The sequence below is a fragment of the Meleagris gallopavo genome, chromosome 12, assembly GCF_000146605.3.
Source record: "Meleagris gallopavo isolate NT-WF06-2002-E0010 breed Aviagen turkey brand Nicholas breeding stock chromosome 12, Turkey_5.1, whole genome shotgun sequence".
Lineage (NCBI taxonomy): Eukaryota > Metazoa > Chordata > Aves > Galliformes > Phasianidae > Meleagris > Meleagris gallopavo.
The window spans coordinates 11,762,708-11,785,198 of record NC_015022.2 but is presented as its reverse complement, the minus strand read 5'-3'; the positions used below and the strand labels follow the sequence as shown (position 1 = coordinate 11,785,198).

The 22,491-nt window shown below is 39.9% G+C and overlaps 1 protein-coding gene across 1 annotated transcript in view; it reads right to left on the bottom strand.

The window, feature by feature from the left end:
• CTXND1 (cortexin domain containing 1) overlaps nt 1-22,491 on the bottom strand; it is a 33,102-nt gene that overhangs the window by 7,230 nt on the left and 3,381 nt on the right. The window contains exon 2 of the mRNA XM_031555326.1: nt 86-262. The gene's annotated coding sequence lies outside the window, so the exon portion shown is untranslated. The remainder of the gene's footprint in view (nt 1-85; nt 263-22,491) is intronic.

Here is a 22,491-nt window from a genome sequence, read left to right as displayed (position 1 = left end):
AAAATCCTCTGCTCCTTTTCCAAAGTAACGTAAGTGCAGAGGGAAGGGAAACAACACTATTTCATACATGCAAGCAGATTCCTACCTTCCAGACCTGGGTAGGAAGCCTGTCACATCCCAGCATGGCAGCATCGTGGAGCTAAAATCCTCACTGTAGTCATATTTTAGAAGTTTTGTTGGTCAGCTTGGCTTTAACGCCTTCAGGCTCCGCTCAGGTTCACGTCCACCCAGACCTGGAAGCAGTTCTTATCACTGCTATGCTCTGGAGGGGAAAAAAAAATAATTAATAATTGGCAATTGCTCATCAGGCAGGATGTGGGCGTTACAGTCGTTAAGCAGTAGGGATGCACTTCTGTGACAGCCTGAAGCAATTGGGTACAGTCAGATGTGAGATGGATCTGTCGGAAATCCCGAGAAGAACACCTGATCCAAAATGACAGCAGTGTTTGAGCCCGGAGTTAGGCTGTTTCTTTGAGCAAAATGCACACTTTTTATCAGTAAAAAGAACCAGATCTGAGTGGTGCTGCTCAGGTGTCTGTCTCTATTTTTTTGGAATTTTTTTTTTTCTTTTTAAAAGGACAAAAAGTGAAGGGAAACATTTCAGCAGCTTAAAATAATGTGGCTGATCCAACCTGATGTAGCAACACTTTGAAGGCTAATACTTCTGATTTTTCAGTCTAATCTGGGCTGCTATTCTTTTTTACATGCTATAATTTTGACCAGGAAAAATGTTAACAGCTGGACTGAATGATCTCAGTGGTCTTTTCCAACCTTAATGATTCTATGATTCCGTAGTCACTGCAAGGCTCCTTATCCATTGGTGAGGGAACACATGGCAGGAGTTGGGTGGTGCTCATGAAGTGACCAGAGGGGTGTGAAGATCAGCTTAAATGGAGAAGAAGGTGGGAAGAGCTGGTGAGAGGCTGTTGTGGTCCGTGAAAGAACAGTTGTGAGTGTCTGGTGGGAAAGGGAGAGACTTAAAGGAAGAAGCAGGAGCTGATGTCTCATGTTTTTTTGAGAAAGATATTTATCCAAGCTGGAAGGCAGGATGTTGTGGTAATTAAAATGGTGAGGCATTAAAACAGGGAGCTTGCCTGATTGCTTTCAGGATGCCTACGGAGGTTGCAACTCTGATTTGCTCACATGGAAAAGCTTTAAGAGTTAGAATGTGAAGGCTGGAGAAAAGAATGAGCCAACGCTGACCCCAAATCCCAGGTGACGGAAGCTGAAGCACTGTTTGAGAGATGTATTTGGTGTGTGTCAGACAAACTTGCCCTCAGTTTGAAGTTCAAATCTATAAAAGAGGAGTCTGGACACTTAATCATAGTCTAATGTTCTTAACAATCAAGTTTCGATTAAAAACTTGCTGCCTTGGAGCACAAAGTGAAATGTTGTAGATTGATATGGACAGATGAGGTTCTTTCTATATCCAGAGAGCAATAAGATAACCACTACCTTCATTTAAAAATTAATTGTCCTTTTATACTTACAGTTCCCTCAGCAGAAAATCAATACTTTATTTCAGTAACTCTATCTTCCTACAAGTGTGATTTCTCCTGTCTACACACAGACAGGATTAATCTATTTTATTTAATCCACTTCTTGTTGGGTTTTTAACATTTATTTTAACTTTATTTGGTTTTGTGTGTGCATAATTTGTTCTTTTGCATACTTTAAATACTGACTTCACACCTTTACGCTTAGTTTTTGCAAACTCGTTCAATCTATCCAACTCGTTTATGGTCAAGTGATAAATAATCTTCCCTCAATAAACTTGCTTTCAGCCAGTCATAAATTACTTGGCCAGTACACCCTCTGAAAACTAAAGGCATCATTTGCGGTTGCCCAAAAAAGTCAAAACCAAATAAGCACATAAATCAATCTGAAGAAAGTGTTAAAAATTGCTGTTGCACAAATGTTTCCTTCTGGCATAACCCCATGGTAAGAATAACATTAATCATTGTTGAGAAAAAGATGCAACATGCACATAGAATAACTGTGAGCTGCTTATAACCCTAAATCAAATAATCATTTCTCACTTGAGGCATGTATGGTGTTACTTGCAAGTCAAAGAACAGAAAAACAAAAGATTATGCTTGTGAGCTGTTGAGCTGAATGATAGGCAGTTGGCCTCTGGAGACAAAAGCCTCTCCAGTCCTCCAAAGTTCAAATTGCGTGGATAATCCTTGATTAAACTTTGCTGAAGTGAGATCCTGAGGACATCTAGGAAGCTTTTTATGAGAGACTGGAAACTGTAGTTCAGAGATAAGAGGGGGGAGAATGGGTAAATTGTTGACTGCTGAGCATGCTGGTGGGAAGAGCTAGGATGTGAGCAATGTACACCAGCTGGAAGAAGGCAGATAAGCTAGGGCTGAGGTCTTTCTGTCAACTGCTGTATTCTGGAGAACTGGATCCCCAGTTTAAAGGGTTTTTCTGCATCTCACTGGTATTGCCTTCAGCTGGCCAGGCTCTGAGCAATGTGTGAACCACATTGATCCTTTGAGAGATGATGCAAAACAATTCATATGATATGTAAGGTTTAGATGAGCTTGGAAAGCGGTGTCTATCTGCCCCAAGACCATCCTTCATCCCATATGTGCTTTGATAAGGAGACTGAAGCTGCTTTTCCTATCACCCAGTGATACAATGCACAGTATGTGAATCCCCTCTAATCACAGTAAACAGCAAACAGAGGAGTCTTGGAGAAACAAATGGGTTTGGCCTTTAAGCCAAGGTTTGTAAGGTCTGAGTAGGTATTATGTGAACACATTTTAATGGACTATGTACTGTTCAAACCCCATGCTGTTTAAATTCTACGGACAGAGACAAACACATCTGTTGTTCTTGTCAGTTATTTTATAGATTAAACTGGCTGCTACCCAGGAGAACTGTAAGCAAAGCTCTGTGGAAATTTTTCACTGCAGCAAAGCTGACAAAGAGGGAAAAAAAGGAGAAGCGTGTGACAATATTTTTACAAAAACAAAAGATGCACTTCAAGGTAGAACAGGAACTCCTTTTCACGTGACTGTTTCCTTGTGGTGATGTCCAGCATTCTCTAACTTGCAGGGTATTTCTCAGACACATCCTTTGACCTTTCATCTTGAGAAGCTACAAATGCCTGCAGTGGATTGAGGCAGCATCAGTGTTTTGACATGGGGAGAAGTCTTGTGAATGACAGTACTCATCAGTCCAAAGGGACTATGTCTGCATTCAAAAGTGTATGGATTAGTTTTCTCAGGTGTTTCAGAAGTTTGAGGAGAGAAGGATTAAATAGATGTAAGAAATAACAGAGCTCAAAGTCTGGACTTCTGTGTTTGTGTCAGAGTTTATGTCCAAAGTCACTGTCTGGGTCTTGTTCCTTTTCAGAACTGCTTAGTACACTTTGTTATAGAAGCACAGAATGCTTGGGTTGGTAGGGACCTTAAAATATCACTGAGTCCTAGCCCTTGCCCTGCACTGGTTGCCCCCACCACACCAGGCTGCCCAGGTTCCCATCCAACCTGGCCTTGGGCACCTCTAGGTGACCTGGAGTGAACAAGGGTCAGGGATGCTTCAGAGCTCTGTGCTATGGGAGGCATCAGGAAGCTCAATGTTGTCAATCCTTCTGGCAGGAAGGTCAGACTTGTTGCAGCATGTTGGCCAATTCTGGTTATAATTTGCCAACAGAAGAAGTAGAAATATTGTTACTGGTTTTTTTCCTTTGAGAGGTTTTTCCTGTTTCAGCTATTAGAATTTTCAGAGATGCTGAGTGCCTGGAGCACCTTCTGGAATCAGTGTGAGCAAACAGTTCAACACTACAGAAAACCTTCCTGTTTTCAGACTCCCTTTTTGTGCAGATCCATGCATGAATACTGCACAAAAGCTTTGTGATGAGAATCCAGCTGGCATCCAGATAAATTATGTTTTCAGCTGTCTCCAAGTGGGGATGGATTGCATTTTCCTTCAGAGGGGCCAGATGATTTCTATTACAAATGAACCAAAACCTTGAGGCAGGACATGCATTACATTTCCATGACAGCACTGGCAGGAGTGAAAGATCCTGATAAGAATTTAAGGGTAATTGAACTTTGGTCTTCAGCTCTGCAGGTACATAACAAATAGAGCAGCTTCTGAATGCCACATGTCACCAAGCGAGACTGGGCAAAAGGATGAATGAACCTATTGCTGAGAAGAGTGAGGATCAGCCAGGGTCCTCAGCCTGTACAGCTGTGTACGGTCTCTGTTGTCCTTCGAATCAAATGCAAATGCAAATCAAATGCACCCACGACTATTTTTTGGCACTAAGGGTGACTGGCAATGGACAGCCCATGTAAACACCTTTAAACTTGCTGGCCTCTGAGGCTGATCAGGATGTTAGTGTGATTATACAGAGAAACAGCAAAGCAAACTTACAAATTTCTAGTATCTTTCAGATAATAAATTTTGAGGTATGCCAGATGGATGGGAGTAAAATACAGTTTGTAATTAATCAAAGACAGAGAAATCAAAACTGATCTTTGAGAGTGGTAAAGCAATTAGTTATTTTTTGAATGTGCCTTGGTGTCAGGAGGTGGGCAGAATATTGATTTAGTTCCCACTAGAACAGATGGACTTTGAAGGCTGCCCAAGTGGTATGAAGCCACACGATTACTCTTACTCTCCTCTTCATCCCTGTTTCTGGGGCATTCTCCATTGATCACCACCAACTCTGTAGCCCTCAGGCACCCAAAGCAATGGCTTTGTCTGTATCTTCATGCTTGGAGTTGCTGGGGATGGTTGGTGCTGTGTCACTCCCTCCTTTCCTATCATCTCAAACCGCAAACCAATCACAACCTGTGCCCTGAATTTTATCCTGTTTCTGCTTTTTCTTCTTTTCTGCTTTTTTTTCCTGATTGTGCTCTCTAAATACACATGCAGTCACTCAATCAAATCAAGAAAGAGCCTCTCCTCAGCTGGTAACTCATTGACTATTCTGTAAAGCCTGTAGTCAGAGCCGCTCTTTAATTAAGATTGCACCAAAGGAGCTTTGATTCCTGTCATGTATTACAGCCCAGTGTTGTTTTCTTTGTCACTTCAGCAGGTTATTGGAAATGTAGCCCTTGATTAAAATGATTGTGTGTAATTACATTCCATCCCCACATCTTCAGCTACATCAGAATCTTGTCAGTGGGTCATTGGGAATCAGACTGCCAGAACCTTTGTACATGTTCAATTTATAAAAGGCTGTTTTTCTGGCGTGGCATCAAACAGTCCTACACATCCAATAGCTTATTAATGCGCCATTAGCCACAAGGAACACTTTCAAGCAGATATAATGTACAGGGAGAAACGAGGGCTTGTCTGAACTGACTCAGCAGTTTGAAGGTCTTTTCCTCTTTGCAGGGATCACACTGACTTCTGAACATGCTTGAATGTCTCATGATTAATAATGATTTTCTGCTTCTATACACCTTTTGTTATTTTGGTTTCTGATGGATTGAGATCACCAGAATTCAAAAGCAAGTCAGTGGGCTAAGACATAGAGTCACAGAATCATTAAAGTTGGAAAAGACCACTAAGGTCACCTAATCCAGCCGTTAACCCATGCCTGTGACTACTCTAAACCATGTCCTTCAGTGCCACATCCCCACAGTCCTTGAACACTTCCAGGGACAGTGACTCCACCACCTCCCTGTGCAACCTGCGCCAATGCATGACCATTCTTTTGGAGAAGACTCTTCTTCTAATGTCTAATCTGAACCTCTCTTGCTGCTACTTAAAGCTATTACTTCTAGTCCTGGAATTATCTTTAAAATCTTTAAAATGATTAAAGTGAGCAAAAAGACTATCAGCTGCTTTGAAAGAACCTAGAGATGGGGCTCTTCAGTTTGGGAAGGTGGCTGAGGAGGAATATGTTTGAGCTGTACCAAATCACAGATCTGCTGAGTGGGAAAATGGCTTAAAAAAAGAAAAGGTATAGCTTTCCCAAGGCCCTGGTCTTTGCTTTTAGGTTGTCTCTTTTTATATATGTATGCAGCACAATAATGAGATTCCTCAAAAGCTTTTCATGCATGAAAATAAACTTAACTCACAGAACAGCTCTGTTCTATGAGTAACAAGATAAGATGAGTCCCAGTGAGTCTCTGCCAGACCATGGTTGGTATTTGTTTACTGTCAAAGGCTTTTTTTTTTATATCTGTGCTTCTGGAGGTTGCAGGCTATAGAGGCTAGCTGTCTTGTGAAATCCTTGATTTTTGGACAGAAATAAGTACGAATCTAACTGATAGATATTATCTCCTCAGATAAGTACATCCTTTATCTGAACCCCATCTTGCAAAGCAAAAGCATCCCACCAGTGATCTTCAAAATGATGCAGGGAACGAATTATGATGATGCAATTAGGATTAACTAAGTTCTCCTGACTTGTTTGTTGTGGATCCATATTAAGATCTGTGCTAGGGTAGGAACCAACTGGACTCCAGTTATTCCTCATTTTAAAAAGAAAAGTTTTTTTCTTAGGTGAATTTTCATGTATGTGCAAATACAGATCTGAAATTGCTTTTGGATGAGGTGCTCTTCCCTTCTCCTTGAATTGTTTTCTGTGCTGAGGTCTTCTAGGTGATCCTAGTGCTGAGCATTATGGATAGGACCAACTCCAAATCTCCCACAGGCTCAATATGCCGCAGCTGAGTCTGGGAGCATCTGGAAGGACAATGCACGCAGCCCAAAACAGTACTGGCTTTCCAGTTGCTGAGCTGCAGTTCTGCCTGCTGATATTCCATCAGTGCCAGGTTCAGAAATGACTCTTACTCTAGTGTTAGCTTTCCTAAAGCAGAGCTTTGGCTTGCTTCTAGGAAGCAAGCAAGGGCAACTGGTGCTCATCAGTTTTGCAGTGTTTCAGGCATTAGCTGATTCACAAAAATAAAGAAGCCAACTATCTTCTCCTTTGTCGCCACATGTTAATGTGAAGAGTGAGCAGGTTGCGTTGTCTGGGGGAGAAATGATTTTAAATTTAATAACATCTGTGATTTTTTTAAAATGTATTTTTGTTCCACATTGACACAAAAATGAGATCTCTGTAAAAGATGAAGAAGAATGGAGGAGAGAATAGGCAGAGCTCAGACTACCCTTGTAAGGGGTGGGTGGGAGTAATAATACTGCTTTAAAGATCTGTTTATGTTCACAACTACAGTCCAAATGTGTGCACCTTCAGCACGTGCTTTCTGGCATTTCTACAGGTACAAGATAACACTTCTGAATATGCATAAATATATAATCTCTTCTATTTTTCAATATAAGCCCACAGGCTAATACATTAAACAAGATACAAGGAAGCTCCTTTACTCACTGAAACCTTCAACGCTGCATCGCAGTCAACACTGTGTTTTCTATTTAAGCCTGCTTTGCAAACTGAGATTTAGTCAATCATCTCTGTATTACCCCAAAATGCACCCACAGCTTTTGGAGAGTAGGAAGCAGACAGCAATGAGACTGCCATAAAATTCAGTTTTTGTATACTCTGAGTAGGAGAGACGTGCTTTGGCTTATTGCTGGAGAAGACAGAGTGTGACAAAGAGGTTGGAGCCTGCTCATAAGCACTCTGATGCATGTAGTGTTACTGAGGTCAGCAGCCCTATGCTGATATACTGAGTAAATAATGGGACTCCTATGTTAGAGCTGCCCAGGGCATCTATCCTGGGTTGAATGAACACTAACTGCAGACCTTTCAAAAGCAGAGAGATGTACAGCTTTGAGCTAGAAAATAGGACTTTATGGGCATGTTAAAATATGATCTGTGCATTGCGTTCTTCTTTGAATGTATTTTTTTCTAGCAGAGAATAATGTTTTTCTTGCATTTATTTGATGGTGAGCATCCTTGAATTACATTAGTTCTGTAAACATTGGACTGGTAGTGACTGAGTTGATATTTAGATCTATTTCTTGGTAATAAAATGCTTCATAAAAACTGCACTGGCTTCAGGCTGTCTGTGAGCAGGTAGAGACTTCTGATTGCTTCACTTTAACTTAGTGTCTTGGGGTTTGCCAGTGCTTGACCAATATCATCCTTCTGGCAACTGTTCTTCACTAGCAGGAACAATAAGGGTAATTATTTTCTGACAGGTATGGCAGTGGTCAGGTATTGCTCACATAGTCAGGAGGAGGTCTGGAGAAAGGGAGGCTCCAAGCGATTCAGGCTGGGCAAAGCTTGTGTCTCCAAGATGTCTATCTGGAGTTCGTGGACCATAAAGACTGACAGCCTACGTTTGGCATCCCCCATATTATGCAGTGATAGATATGACAGGCACAATTTCTAAAGCCTCCATAAAACCTAAGGCAGCTCTGAGAGCTAACAGTTTCAGGAAACACTGCTGAACTTGGTCTTTGAGGAAAGCCGTTCTACCAGAAAGGATGCTCTGACAGAACACTGCATTCCCCAAACAAATTCCCCTTGGTATCACCTCCCCTCGTCTCCAACTAATAAAACTCTTTTCCTTCAGAAGGAAATCCAAGCAGAGCTTTGACTTTGCAAAAGAAGTGCCAGTAGTTATCTGAGATCCAATATGGCCATTTCTATTGATAGGCAGTTCTTAGTGGAAAGTGTTGATGTATTATACCAGCAGCAAGTCTGACCACAAAGAATGGTGTTCAAACTATCCCCTTGGCATCTGCTGGAAGTATAAGTTGTAGTGACAGCTCTTCTGTGTGGTTTCAAGTCCTTGTAGACTGTTTTGTCCCAGCTTAATGCCTCTCTAAACCTAGGAATAGCATCCTCAGTGCTACGCAGTAGTTTTTTCTCAGTGACCTACTGCAGTGGATAGCAATTAAAGCATTTGCCAGGTTTCTTATAAACTTAACCTTGAAACTCTATTAGCAATCTAATGGTGAAATGTAGCTGGTGTGTGAATATCTCTCTGTCAAATGACAATAATAAGTGCAGTGGTTAGGAACAAGTCCAGGTCTGCCTGTAAGAACTCTGGAACATCCTTATTGCCCACCACTCTGCTACTGATATCAGCTGAACTATGGGGCCTCTTAACTCCTTCCTGCCTAGGGTCTTCTGACAAAAGTAATTATGATAGCAAGCAGCTTTCACTAGTGTCAGTCAGTGTTTGTTTTGCTGCACTGTCCTGAATTTCAGATGTGCTTTGTTGGCTGGTGAAAGTGTGTGGGAAGATGTTTCAGTCACTGCGGTCAGGTACATCTCAAAGCATAGTAACTTGCTCCTCCTGCAAATTTGCTTATTCAAGTGAGACTATGATGATTTTCTATTTATATATTTAGAAAAATTCCCCCACAATGTGCTCCTTGTCCCTCTCCCCCACTCTGTTGGATAACCAGCAATCACAAAAATTTTCCCTGCTATAGTAAGTGACTCTAAAACCTGGCTCCCTTTCCTTGTGTGTTATTTTAAAAGTTGTTTTTTTTTTTAAGCCTGGGAAGCAAGATTGCTTTTCTAACCCTGCAGACCTTAGCTTAAGAACTGGATCTATGTTCTTTCCTACCTCATCATCCTACCACCATCCCAAGAATGATTCTGCACTGGCACTTGGAGCCACCTGATAACCCAGGAGGCATTCCCAGCTCCCACCCCCCTCCTTGCCCTTACATACAGTGCTGCTGCATTGCTGCTGGATGCAAATGCCAACAGGATCTGCTTCAGTCAGTGAGCAGCTGGAAGTGTGAATGCAGATGAGATATAGACTTAATTCACTTGAGTATAAAGAGGTCATTATTTTCCTGTTCATAATTGCATTTTAAATGCATAATAAGTAGACTACAGTAACCATATGCTAATGGGTCTAACTATTCTTAATTGATTAAAATAGCTTCCAAAGACTGTTTCTATTCAGGATTTAGTGCAGCACAATGCTACTGCATGGCATCAGGATGGATTTGCAGTTAACTGTGGCTCTTTTCTCTGGGTCAGACTTTTAGGGGTCTGATGGGTGGGGAGAAGGATGGATAGTTATGGATGGACAGGTGGAAAAATCGTTTATTCCAAGTCAATAGCATGAAGAAGACCACATTTAACTTTATCATGGTAAACAGTGCATTGCATTACACAAGCGTGTAGACAGGAATTGAGTTTTTCCTCCGTGGGATATTCAGACTTGGGGCTCCATCTGTTCTGATGCAAGGTTGGCTTATATTTTGTTTGTCAGATGTGGCCAAAAATAGAATTGAATATCTCACAGTAAAATCAAGATTATTATCTCTGCCTGTGCATAGAAGATCCAAGGGAAGGCAGTTTTTGTTAGCGTCCTAAAATGAAAATATTATTTCTCCTACCCTTGTCTAGAATGAAGGCTTTTGTTCTTCAGCCAAAGAATGAGAAAGAAGGAACTTCTGAAATGTCTTGAAGTTGGCTGCAGTACAGGTTGCTCAGTATTAATAAGCAGAAAAAAAAATAATAGCATAATCATCATAGCAATACCAGCTTGGTGTTTTATCCCACCTCCTTTAAGCAGACTAAATAAACTGTTGCTTTAATAAGTGATGAAGTGATGTTCCATGAGGCAGCGTGGCAACTGCCCCAGTTTGCTGGCATTTAGGCCAGTATTCTGGCAAAACTGTAACATACACATTTGAAAGACAGCAGCTCAAGGTTTTGTCTTTTAATGGCAGAACATTAAACCACACAACCCATCTAGCTTCAGGCTCTCTGTCTGAGCCATGTCTTACGTTAACCCGTTGTCAAAATAAATTTGATTTGCAACGATAAGACAGTCAAGGTTAATATTTTAATTTTAGATGTTTGCTCTGAACTATTTGAAATGAATTTTTCATGTAAAGGCTTAAGTACGCACATAACTTTAATATGTTATATCAGGGCAGCCCTGAGAAGTGAAGCAGTAAGGCCAAGACGCTTAATTGCATTTAGATTCTTAAATCCTAACTTCTCATTGACTTTAATGAGAACAGAGGTGCTTAGGCAGGATTTAGGAGCCAATCTGTTCCTTTGTCTTTGACTTTTAACCTAAATCCAAATAATACAGTCAGACTTAAATGCATTTTCTAAGTACTTGCTTGTTTTGCTAATTGAGAACTAGACTACTCTGTACACTTCAGTCTTTGTCTGGCACACTTCTCTTTCCAATCTCCACCTCCTATTATTGAATGGAAAGGCAGAAAATCGGAGTGCTGCTAATTACAAGAACAAAGAAATCTTCTAACTTTAAAAATTAATGCATTTATCTGAAATTCTCCCTGGAATGCAAGTTATTTCCTCATATCTCAAGAAATACTGACCTTCGGGAAAGACATAGTTACCGAGTATATATTAATTTAAATCCATGTGACAAAGGATATCAGATTGAGCCAAAAAAAACCCCCCACAATTTATAGATTTATGCTGACCAGGCAAAATTGGGGAAAAAAAAGCTGGAAATAACTTGCTTAGTAAATTAATACAAAGCCTTTGACATCATAAGCACTTTAGAATTGCAGAACTGCTGGTAAAATGGAAGTTTATCATCCTGAGTGTTACGTGGAGGGAAGGTCGGAGTAAATAATTAAGCAAGTATGCGGCAAGCCTGACATAGCATTCATTAGAAACTCAGATCAATGGGAATTTGTTTTGCAGTACAAAAACATTGCTGCTTATGAAACCACTAAAGAACTGTGGACTTGGACCAAGTAGATAGAAATCTATTTTGGAAGGCTTTTCTCCTTAATATAGGATGCTTCCTAATTCTTCTTTTAAATAACATTTAATTTACAAACACTGGACTTTCCCATTTTGTAGCTGAAAAGTAAATTCTATCCCATACTTGGAGGGATACTAAGCCTCATGTTATCATTTAGTATTTACCCCAACCACAGCTAGTTCTTCATTGTCTGATCTTATTTCACGTCTATGAAAGCAAGATTCATGTATCAAGGGAGAACTCTTTATAATAAGCCTCTGACCAGAGTCACAAGAAATAGATTCATGTTCCATTTAAAGTGTCTAACTGCAGGGATAGTAAATGACAAAAGCAGCCTTAGCTCTTAGGATCTGCTGAAATTCATGAATGGCAGATCTGTCATTGCCAGAACTTGGAAGACAGCATATGCAGACCCCTGGGAATAATTCTCTAAAAGCCTAGAGTTCCACAATCGTATTTGGGAGATATGTAGTATATAAAAATAATAACAATGAGCTTGCACATTCACCACTAGCCTTATTCTGCATACCGGAGAGGTACTGCTTCAAGATTCGATCTCAATGTCTGCATAACTTCTGAACTGCTTTCAGGAATGGGTCCCCATCGTTGCTGTGCTGTTTAAAGAATATAGTATCCCCCTGTTATTGTTTATTGCAATGCATCCTGCTTTTAAATCAGTGAAGGATCCTTCTCTTTTTATTTACCAGCATGCAATATGAGTTGGATGGTTCAAGCACTCCTCTTTTAAGGAGAGTAACCATTTAGATTTCATTTAAATTTGCTTTTACTCTAAACTTTGCAGGACAATTTCTAGTTGTATTTGGCCAAATACTGCACTTGGTGAAAAGAAAACAAACTGGGAGTATTTTACTGGAAGAACTAAACATTAACTGGGAATAAAACTTGGTGGTTCTACATGGTTTCCAGGGCTGATGTGGTTCATTTCACTTCCCACTGCAATATGTTTTGGTTCCCTATGCATTCTGCTTCAATAGTTCATTTCATATTATTTTGATTTTATGCTAGCATAAAACTATGGTAACACAGAATTACACAACTTTGAAACCTTAAGGAATTATTTGGGACATTGTGAACTATGCATAATTCTCTTCTCATAAACAACAAAGTCCATAAATCATCTTCCATCTAGTTTGACATATGGTGGCAGCCAGGAAAATGCTATGCAGAACTCTCCGTCTTGCAAATGTAGGCTGGGACCACAGTGTCAGTTAATGCAGCAATGCTAAGGCTTGCTTCCAGGCAGCAAGCACGGGAAACCACAAAAGTAAATTCTCTTGATTACTCTTTCCTTTTATGCTTTATTTATTTATTTTTTGGGGGGGGAGTGTGGGGGGGTGTATGTGTATACAAAAACAGACAAACCCACAAAACAATGCAAACACATAATAGAGCTTCTACCTATGTATCACCCTTAACTTTAGAAAGATCCTTCTCCACATCTTTCATCATCCGAGCCTGGTAAATTTTATTAATCTGATGTTAAAATATGGGAAAACTGATCTCTGTAGGATGAGATCCTTTTAAAAGAAAAGCTTCTCTACATGAGCTCAGCTCTGACAGAATTGATTTTCCATTCTGTCTGAAAATGTATATGAAGTGTCTACAAAAATGTATTCTGATTTTGTAAGGATTTGTGGTTGCTTTGCACAAATCCTGCCCTTTGAGACATGGTTAGCAGGCATAGTGAGGATGGTTTAGTGGCTGGACTAGATGATTTCAGCGGTCTTTCCCAATCTTAATGATTTTATAAAATGTTGCCAGCTGAGAGGTAGCTGGCAAACAGATTTGCCTTGATGTGCTTGAGCTCTGTAGGCAAAACCAGAGGCTGAAATTTTCAGCAAAGGCCTTAAATTTTTTGCCTTACGCTCAACAGATAGTGAGCACTCCAAAGTTTAAACCACCAACTGCAATGTTTAGCTGTTAATATGGCAAATGGGGTGAGAAATGAATTGTATCGTTGTGATGTGAATGCCGTTCAGAAATGCTGATGCATATTAATGCACGTTGATGTCATTTAATGAATAATAGATGTATTTGTTATTGCTACGCCACTCAAGCAGGGAAAACAACAGCAGCCTGTGTGGAAATTTGTTGGGAAATGTTATTTGGCAAACAGAAATTGATTATGTATAAATACTTTCCTATGTTGTAGGGGTAGAAGAGGGAAGGGGAGTTGGCAGCTTTCATGGACAGAGAGAAGGGCACTCTGGTCTCACGTTGGTTGCGTTGGGGCCTCGGGTAGGCCAGCCCCAAGAATGTCCCCCACAGGGTACCTGCCACCACAGCCCCCATCTGGCCAAGGGCTCTCATCCAGGCTCTGGAGCCTGGAGAGACATGATGGAGCCCAAATTCCCCATGGTGCCCACTCTGTCAGTGGTGGCTTGATGGTGGCCGCAGGCTGCTTAGGCCTTCTAGGCAAAGCCTCACATCCCTATGAGGCGGCATTGCTACAGACATGGAAGCATGGGTTAAAACTTCCTTGTTTTCTTTTTTTTTGTTTTGTTTTGTTTTGTTTTTGTTTTTTTCCAGTTGGAAACCATTTCTTCTTCCTTCCTTTTAGTAACCTGGTGAAAAGTGCTTTTATTCTTTCACATATGCTTTTTCTAACACCAACTAGCAAGGATTTACGGACTGGTGATTCTCACAGCACCCTCTCAGAGTCATGGTAGTTGTTATTCTGTATAGGTACACACAGCATATTTGAGAATAATTGGAAGAAAAGAACCCCAGATAATATTTTCTTTTCTAAGCTCATGCTAGCCTCACATTTTTTAAATAGTGGCTTCTCAGAATGTTACTGAGATCTAAAAGCCTCACAAATAATTTATCTGTTACTTTGAAGACATGGTGATTATTCATTCAAACATGAGCTAGCATTCTCAGTTGGTAAATTCATTCTAACATGAACTTTACTGGTTATTTACTACCTCTGTTCTCATTGAGTGACACATAATTCAAGTGCACCTTTATGTTAGCCAGAGTTGTATGGAAAAGAGAAAGCACTAATTCACCACAAAGAAACTATGCAAACAGAAATCAGAAAGTTTTGACCAGAAATTCTGTGCAGAAAGGCAGTTCTTTCTTTTATATTCAGTTCTTCAAATATTGGTGGGGAAACTCATGAAGACGATCCAAAGAGGTCAAGTGGAAAAAAGAAGCAATAGTTATCTAATGTGCCACATGAAAAATGCTCCCAGAAAAGTACTATCCTCATTTTCCTCTGACGTAAGTTTCTGGTTATAGATTTGAATGATTTTTAATTCATGATGAGACAAATAAGGGAAAGATTGTCCAGATCCTAGCACTGTGATTAAGAGAGCCTAATTGTTATTTCACTTATCCTAGTGACTATTAGATAGTGTCTGGTTTTCCTCACTGCTGCATCTCTGGTCTCATAATTTTATTCACTGTTTTAAAATTCTCTTTGATTTTGCTTTCAAGGCAGGAAAATGCTTAATAGCAGCAGTGACACGGCATTGCACTCAGGAGAACTGGCACAGCAATCTGAAGGAACTGCTCCTGTTCTCTGATGTCTCTTACAGAGACATTCTGCAAAAATCCATTATTTTCAAGAGTAGTGCATCAATAATGGAGGAAAACAAAAGTTTAGAATACAAAGATGTTGCTTGCCAATATCAAGAAAGGTGGGAGGTAAATAATAGATCATGTGTAGGAAAGATTGAAAATAAGTATAATCACTCAAAATGTTTTGAAGGAACAGGTATTCTTATTTTTCCCATGGTGTTATTAGTCTATTTTATGGCTTAAACTGCTCTAAAAGTGCTGACTTTCTCAGTGCAGTGGAATTTCCAGATATTTCAGAAAAGTGCTATTGGGAAGTTGCATAATAAAATTAATGTCTGCTTACAATTACAACGTCTGCTGTTGTTCGAAAATTCTATTCTCTCAGCAAACCTAGTGAATTTAATAGAGCTGTGGGATAAACTTTTCCTATTCCATCTTACTCAATTTTCCAAACATTTGATGAATGAGATGTTATATTGGATCTCATGACAAAGAAATAGGAACTGGGAGAGCAGAGTAGCTGTAGTTGACATTTTTAGAAGAATTTGTTTCAATACAACCTTCCTCTCTGGAAGAAAAACCAAACAGGTCATTCAGATGGTACTGCCCACTGAACGAGACACTGCCTCATGGAATAGGGGCAGTTAGAGTTTTGCTCTGCTAGAATGAGACTCAGCGTATTGATGGGACAAGAAGTTTTTGATTGTGTGGAAATTCTCAATATAAGATCTATCTGCACAGCAGATTGTGAAAAGACAAGGGGGAATGGTCTTAAACTAAAAAAGAAGAGATTCAGGCTACGTGCTGGCAGGAAATTTTTTGTGCAGAGGCTGCCCAAAGAAGCTGTGGGGGCCTCATCCCTGGAGATATTCAAAGCCAGGTTGGATGGAGCCCAAGGCTTTGTGATACCACATGCCTTGCATTCAAGAATATGTTTTCTGTTGATGTTGAGCCACTTTGAGGAATCCTACGTACCCCAAAACAAGGTCACTTGGCCCATCTCAAATCTCGGCCATGGTACTTCACTAATCAGGACGTGCTTAGACTCCCAACACCCTCCATCATGCAGTTATGCATGCAGCTCATGTGCTCACCACTATACTGTAAAATACCAAGGATCTCTTCAGAACAAACCTGGTTGTTGTGTTGACTGATTTCCATATCAGGAGTTCAGTAAAAACTGACATAACTTGCAAGGGAACAAAGATAGAAGGCATAGTAAGAAATAAATTTGATTTTTGTATTTTTTTTTTTAAGGAATAAAAGGTAGTAGGTGAGCTAGTACAGATTGCTGCTGTTAATTTTTTATTTTTTTGATAGTTTGTGGGGTGACTTGCTACATTGAATTCTGCTAAATGTACTGATGACTTGATTAAATTTTGACCTCTCAGCTGAGCCCTAGGTTTTAATGTAGGCGCATAAGGAGATTTACAGTAATGAATTGTCAGGCAAAAAGAAAAAGACACCCATTCTGATCCCTACACAAATAAGGAAACAAGACTTGATTTTATACATTCTTACCAAATCCAACAGATAAAATACTGCTGAGAGTGCAAGTGTTATTTCCTTCTCTGCTATTAATTTAAAAAAATGCTGTAGGCATTCATGTTTTGCAGATGCTTGCTTAAGCTGTAAATACATGTCCACAAGTAAATAAGAAATTGTTTAAGATTGAAGTAACATCTTTTTTGCTGTGAGATGGAAAATCACTTGGAAAATTCTCCTGTGCTGCATCCAAAATATCAGCAAAGCATTTATGTGCTTCATTGTCCCAAGGCAATGTTCTGAGCATGATGCCAACCACCGTTGATTTCAATTTCCCAAAAATTACTTTAAAAAACTGTTTTAGCTTGAATAACCTGAAGCAAGCATAATTATTCCTTTTCTCAACATTCCCATGCTAATTCTCTGACAATTGTTCATATAAAAGCTTTCTCTTCAGTTTGTGGGTTGGAAGGAGTGCAGAAAAGCACAGGTTGGAGGAAAATAAGTTTTTTGCATATATTTCTGATGTCTCTAACACTCATCTGCCTGCACAAAGACTATGGCCCAATCTAGACAGCACTGTTCAAGCCATCCACCTGCAAACTGAGCAACGTTAGAGATTTAAAAGATCTGGGATTACCCCTTTGTAAAATGCTGATAACATATGCACAAGCCTTGCCAAATCTCTCTCTGTACCCTGCTTAGAAAGCGTTGACTCCACTAAACCTCTTTTTAGATGCCAAATTCACTTATTTGAATTGTGCTAGAGTCAGCTTCCAAATGGATTCTACAACAGTTTTCTATACAGCCTGCTTCCAGTTGGCCAAGGCTTTGAAGTGCACTAGAAAGACTTTTGTTTCCTGGAGGTTGGAAGTTTCAAAGATAAACTCTTCATTCACCTGAATAGGAAAGTGGCAAAGATGTGCTAGAGCTGTTTCTAGCAAAGTTCATGTTGGTATCTTTCAGCTATTTCTACCATATAACATGGCAGCAACTGCAGGTGTGGTAGGGAATGTTTTGTAAGCTAACACTCATAATTTTGTAGGGTTACATTTTTGAGACAGCCAGAAATGGAGCTCGTGTATCTTTAGAAGTTACTTTCTCTGTTTTGCTTGATAGTCCTTCAAGTTTAGTTTTGAAATATAACTTATGTTAATTTTAACTAAGGAAAATCCAGTGAGGTTTTCTCCTACTGAACTGCCCATTGGCATCACTTGAGCATATTCAAATGTATGAGACAGGATTGCTATGATAGCATGTAAAAAAAAATGGCAAGGCTGGTCCTACTTGGAAGCTTTACATTGACTTACCAGCTATTACACATATAGCAAGTCCAGATACTTGAAACACAGGCGCATATCAGAGATGTTTTAAAACTTGTGTTTTTCATTAGTCTGATTATAAGCAGCATGCAAATGTTGGGGAGGAGCAGCTGAGGAATGAGTGAGCCAGGCATTTTATGGGAAAGAAGATAGATACAATGCTTTAACCCTATGCAGAAGTCCAGTCTGCAATGGTCTATTATTCCTGACTAGGTCTGATCCCTCACTTGGGATGGCCAAAACATTTACCAGCCCATACACCAAACTGCATGAATCAGAGAATGGAATTAATTGAACCATATTTTGCCAGCTTTGTTAACCCAGATCTGATCCCTGACCAGGTCAACTAACTGTTCCGTGCACATAAAAAGAAGTACACATTGTAGGGTGGACACTGGAGTAGAAGTGACTGCTGCTTAAACACTAAACTGTCCATGAAAACACAGGTCTTTCCCTTGAGGCTGGAGAATGACAGAGGAGCATAGTGTTTAAAGGAATGAAAACTCAATATATAAATGGCAGCAGGGAGAGGAAAAAGTGAACCTTGCCAAAGAGGGCAGAGAATGAGGGAGAGTAGATCTGAGGAAAATGGACTGTGCTATCTTCACTGGTGATCTCTCAGTCAGGTGCAAAGAATAGGAGTTGGCAGGAAAACCAGTGTCTGAAGTCTTCATCCTCAACTGTGCATCAGGGAGCTTTTAAACCAAATGTGGTGTTCAAGTGATTCCAGGGGAACTTTAAATAAGGGCAGCAATTTGCCCTACTGCATCAACTAGATGTGGCAGGAGAGGGGGAACAATGTGTTGTGTGCTTGCTGCATTTACACTCTAGCATTAGCTAGAGAAGAAAGTACAGGTAATCCACTGACTTAGATTGCACCTCTTAGTCCAAACTCTGCTGCATTTAATCTGTAAAAATTAAAATTTTGTGTTGCTTGCGGGTTCTCAAGTTCTTCTTGGTGGTTCTTTCAATGGGCAGCTGGTAGAAACTCCAAAGATGAACCTGAAGTTTTACATTTGTGTCTATGTGCACATACAAAATTGCATATAAAATTCTCCTTCCATGTGTTACTGACATTTAAGTTTTTGTTGTTAGGGTCAGTGACAGTTTCTGTAGTTTCCCAACATCTAGGTAGTGACCTTTTAAATCAGTCACAGCATCAGGGGATGGTTTTAGAAAGAAATACTGATTTCAGCCATTCCTGTGACTGCTTGCTGTACAAGTCTTGTCAGATAAGCTCAAAATGAAGTAAAAATATACCCTTCTCCCTGAGCTGCTTGTTGAAATGTTCAGCTGCTTTCATCAAGAGAGACAGCTATCCATCTGGGTACCCACTGAGGTGACCCATTGCTTATTTTCCTCACAGATTAAAGGTAACAAATGCTTTTGTACTAACGCTGCTTAAAGAACTATGTGGAGGTTATGCTGCTTTTATTCCCTTTCCAAATCTTGATTAACTAGTTTTATTCGTATTTATTTCATTCAGAGATACTTGTTGTTATTTTACCCATTTTCTGGATATGCTTCAGATACGTTTGGAGATGTGAAGGTGTCTAAAGGGCAGCTTAAACCAAATCTTAGGCTGGGAAGCACTGATATAAAATACAAAATACTACTGAGGCACAGTGTCTCTTCAAAGAAAAGTCATTTTATCTGCTTCAGTTCCATGTATGACCAGATTTTCTTTGTGGTTGCATTATGTTTTCATTCCTCTTTTATAATATTACTTCCTTTGTTCGCCATAGTTTAAATCAAACCACTATTAGAAAACAGAAGGGTGACACATAACTTCCTTCATTGCCTGTAACATCTCTGTTATAAATCTTTAATGTATCTGCAAGGACTTAAGCAAATAAAGGCACTGATGAGAGGCTGCCTATTTGCAAAAGAAAGGATTGCTCACAAAGGTGAGTGATTGCAAGGTCAGGTTTGTTTGTGCTCCTTTTTATCTTTTGCTCCACAAGAGGATAAGTTTTGCAAATGCAAGTAGTTGTTGATTACTAACAGCATTCTCATCTGCCCTTAATGGAAGTCTGCTGTGTTCTGATCCAGAGTCACTGGGAGTCTCTTCATTGCTGTCTGCTGATTTGGGATCAAGACTCAAAGTAGAATGCTAGAGGAAAATTTATTTTACAGGAGCAATTTTGGGTTAGATCTTTTTTTTCTACTTGCTAGAATGTGAGTACCAACCTCCCATTCTTCAGACAACTCTTAAAAAGATCATTACTCAGATATGGCTCAATGATAGAAATGATATGAAGTGGCTTCAGTTGTTTTCTGAGCTGGAGAATCTGCTTTCTTCGCAAAAATCCCCATAGAGCTGAGAATCACAAGCATTGTAATGGTGTGACAGAGTCTGAACTAGGAGAGAATATAATGCCATTCACCTTTCATGAACAGACACAGCCCATGAGAAGTGGATGGAGCTCCCTTCCTGAGTTTCATGACTTTGAATGATTTCTTATGATTTGTCATTATTTGAGCCTCTTATAACGGGAGATACTTCCCTGACAAGTTGCCAGCTTGGAGTGACCTCCTTTCCCAGCCTAGTACCAGCTCTTTCTGAACCTCTCTGGAAACCTCACAGTAAATGGTAAATGTGTATAAGCTCACCTTTGTTCTCACTCCATGGCACCTCTCCTTTATAGGCCCTTCTTTGCACCATTGTGCGTAACTGATAGGCCACATTGATACGACATATTATTTTCCCTGATTTCCCCCATAAAGAAGAAGCACAAGGTTCACAAGATGACTTGGGCAGACCCACCGACAGTGTGATCCATCTTTATAGAGGAGGTGAACGGATCAATATGGCAAGGCTGCTCTGTATGACAAATACTTAGTGCCTTCAAGGAAGGTAGAAAAAATGATATCATATCTATTAGTTGTTCATCCTCTTAGCTGGATCATGCTCAGACTGAGGACGGATTTTTAAACTAAGCTCATGAAAATGCAAAATAATTCTGCAACACATGGTGTGGTGTGGTAAGAAATCATAGAAAGGTTGGTGATGCTGGCAGAGATAATGGGGGCTTGAATATCAGTACAGGAAAACAATATTGAATGGGGGACATCAGCTTACTTCTGGACAGTTTATAGCTTGAACTAACAGTGTGATGCAGCAAATTCTCCAGTAATCAACAAATCACTCAGATGGGGCAGGGGTAGAAAGAGAAAGAAGGAAAGGTGTTTCCAGCAGATAGTTTATATTTGCTTGAGCATGTGATTCTATACTGCTATAAGCCCTGATTGAAAGTCTAAAGCATAGCATTAAGAGAAAACCTGTGATTTATGATAAAAGAAAATAAATTCTTGCTCAGTTTCTAGTGGGAGAAATGTGAGCATCTGTGTTTTCAGCAGCCTTCTGTCTTGCTTCGTTGTCTTTCCCTCTGAACAAGGTACTGACTGACACACTGGGGATATGATGTTCCTCCTGTATTGGAATCCTTCCCTTGCTGACTGCTATGAGTATTTGTGAATAGGACCCCAGAGGCTTAGCCTTGCCAGGGCTAGGTGAAATGGATTTGAAATGTAATGTTCAAGTTATGTTCAGAAAGTGTACGTGTCTCTGAAGCTGTTGTTGAAGCAAACACTCGTTAGGTTCACATGCTCTTTCCCTCCTATTTATGTTCAAAAGAGATTAAAAGGACATTAAAAATTCCATGAGCCAAGTCCTACAGACTCAGAACCAAGCATAGAGCATTTGGAGTTTCCTCCAGACATTTCTGTGAAAATCAAATGTCTGTTTTCCAGTCTGTCACTGATCACTGAGCTTATTAGTAGTTGTACTTTCATGGCCTTATTTTTTAAGTTCGCTGCATTGAACTATCCATCAAAAAGCCACATGTCAGAATTCTTTTCTAAATCTTCAGAGAAAGAGGAATCGTGGGCCAGTTCTATATCTTCTGAAGCTCAAACTGCCCTGTAGGAATGCTTTGCAAAATGTTGAGCCTGATTTTTCAACTTCTGGATATATTTTGGGTGCATATCTATACTTCTTGAACAGCCCTTGGATGTGGCAAGTATGTTATTTTTGAGCTGTTGTTCAGAACAGGAGCAGGCAGCAGTATTTAGGAAGTACTCAATCATAGTCCTTTAATCCTCCTTGAGCACTGTTGCACTGCTGCTTTAGGAACAGAGCTTCTGGGGACTTGTGTGGGTGTGGAAAATGAAGATAGTCAGCCTGGCAAAGAAGGTATTCTGAACTGAAACTATTACAGAGTATTAAACAATTGCCTTTGGTAGGAAGTGTTAGCAAGTAACATTTAGCACGGCTGTTTTGTTGTTGAAAATGGATTGTCTAAACATAAATCTGAAAATCCCAATTAAATTCAATCTTGATGCTCACAGCAGAAAAGTTTAACAAAGATTCTAAGTCATCTGCTTTCATACATATGAATAAAATAATTAGTATGCAGCATATCTAAGTAGTTAGACACCATCAGAAAGTCTACCCTTGAACAACAGAAAGGAAAGAAAGTGCCCTTTCTTTTATAGTCTGGAAAAAAAGGCACTGCACATTTTGGATGTCA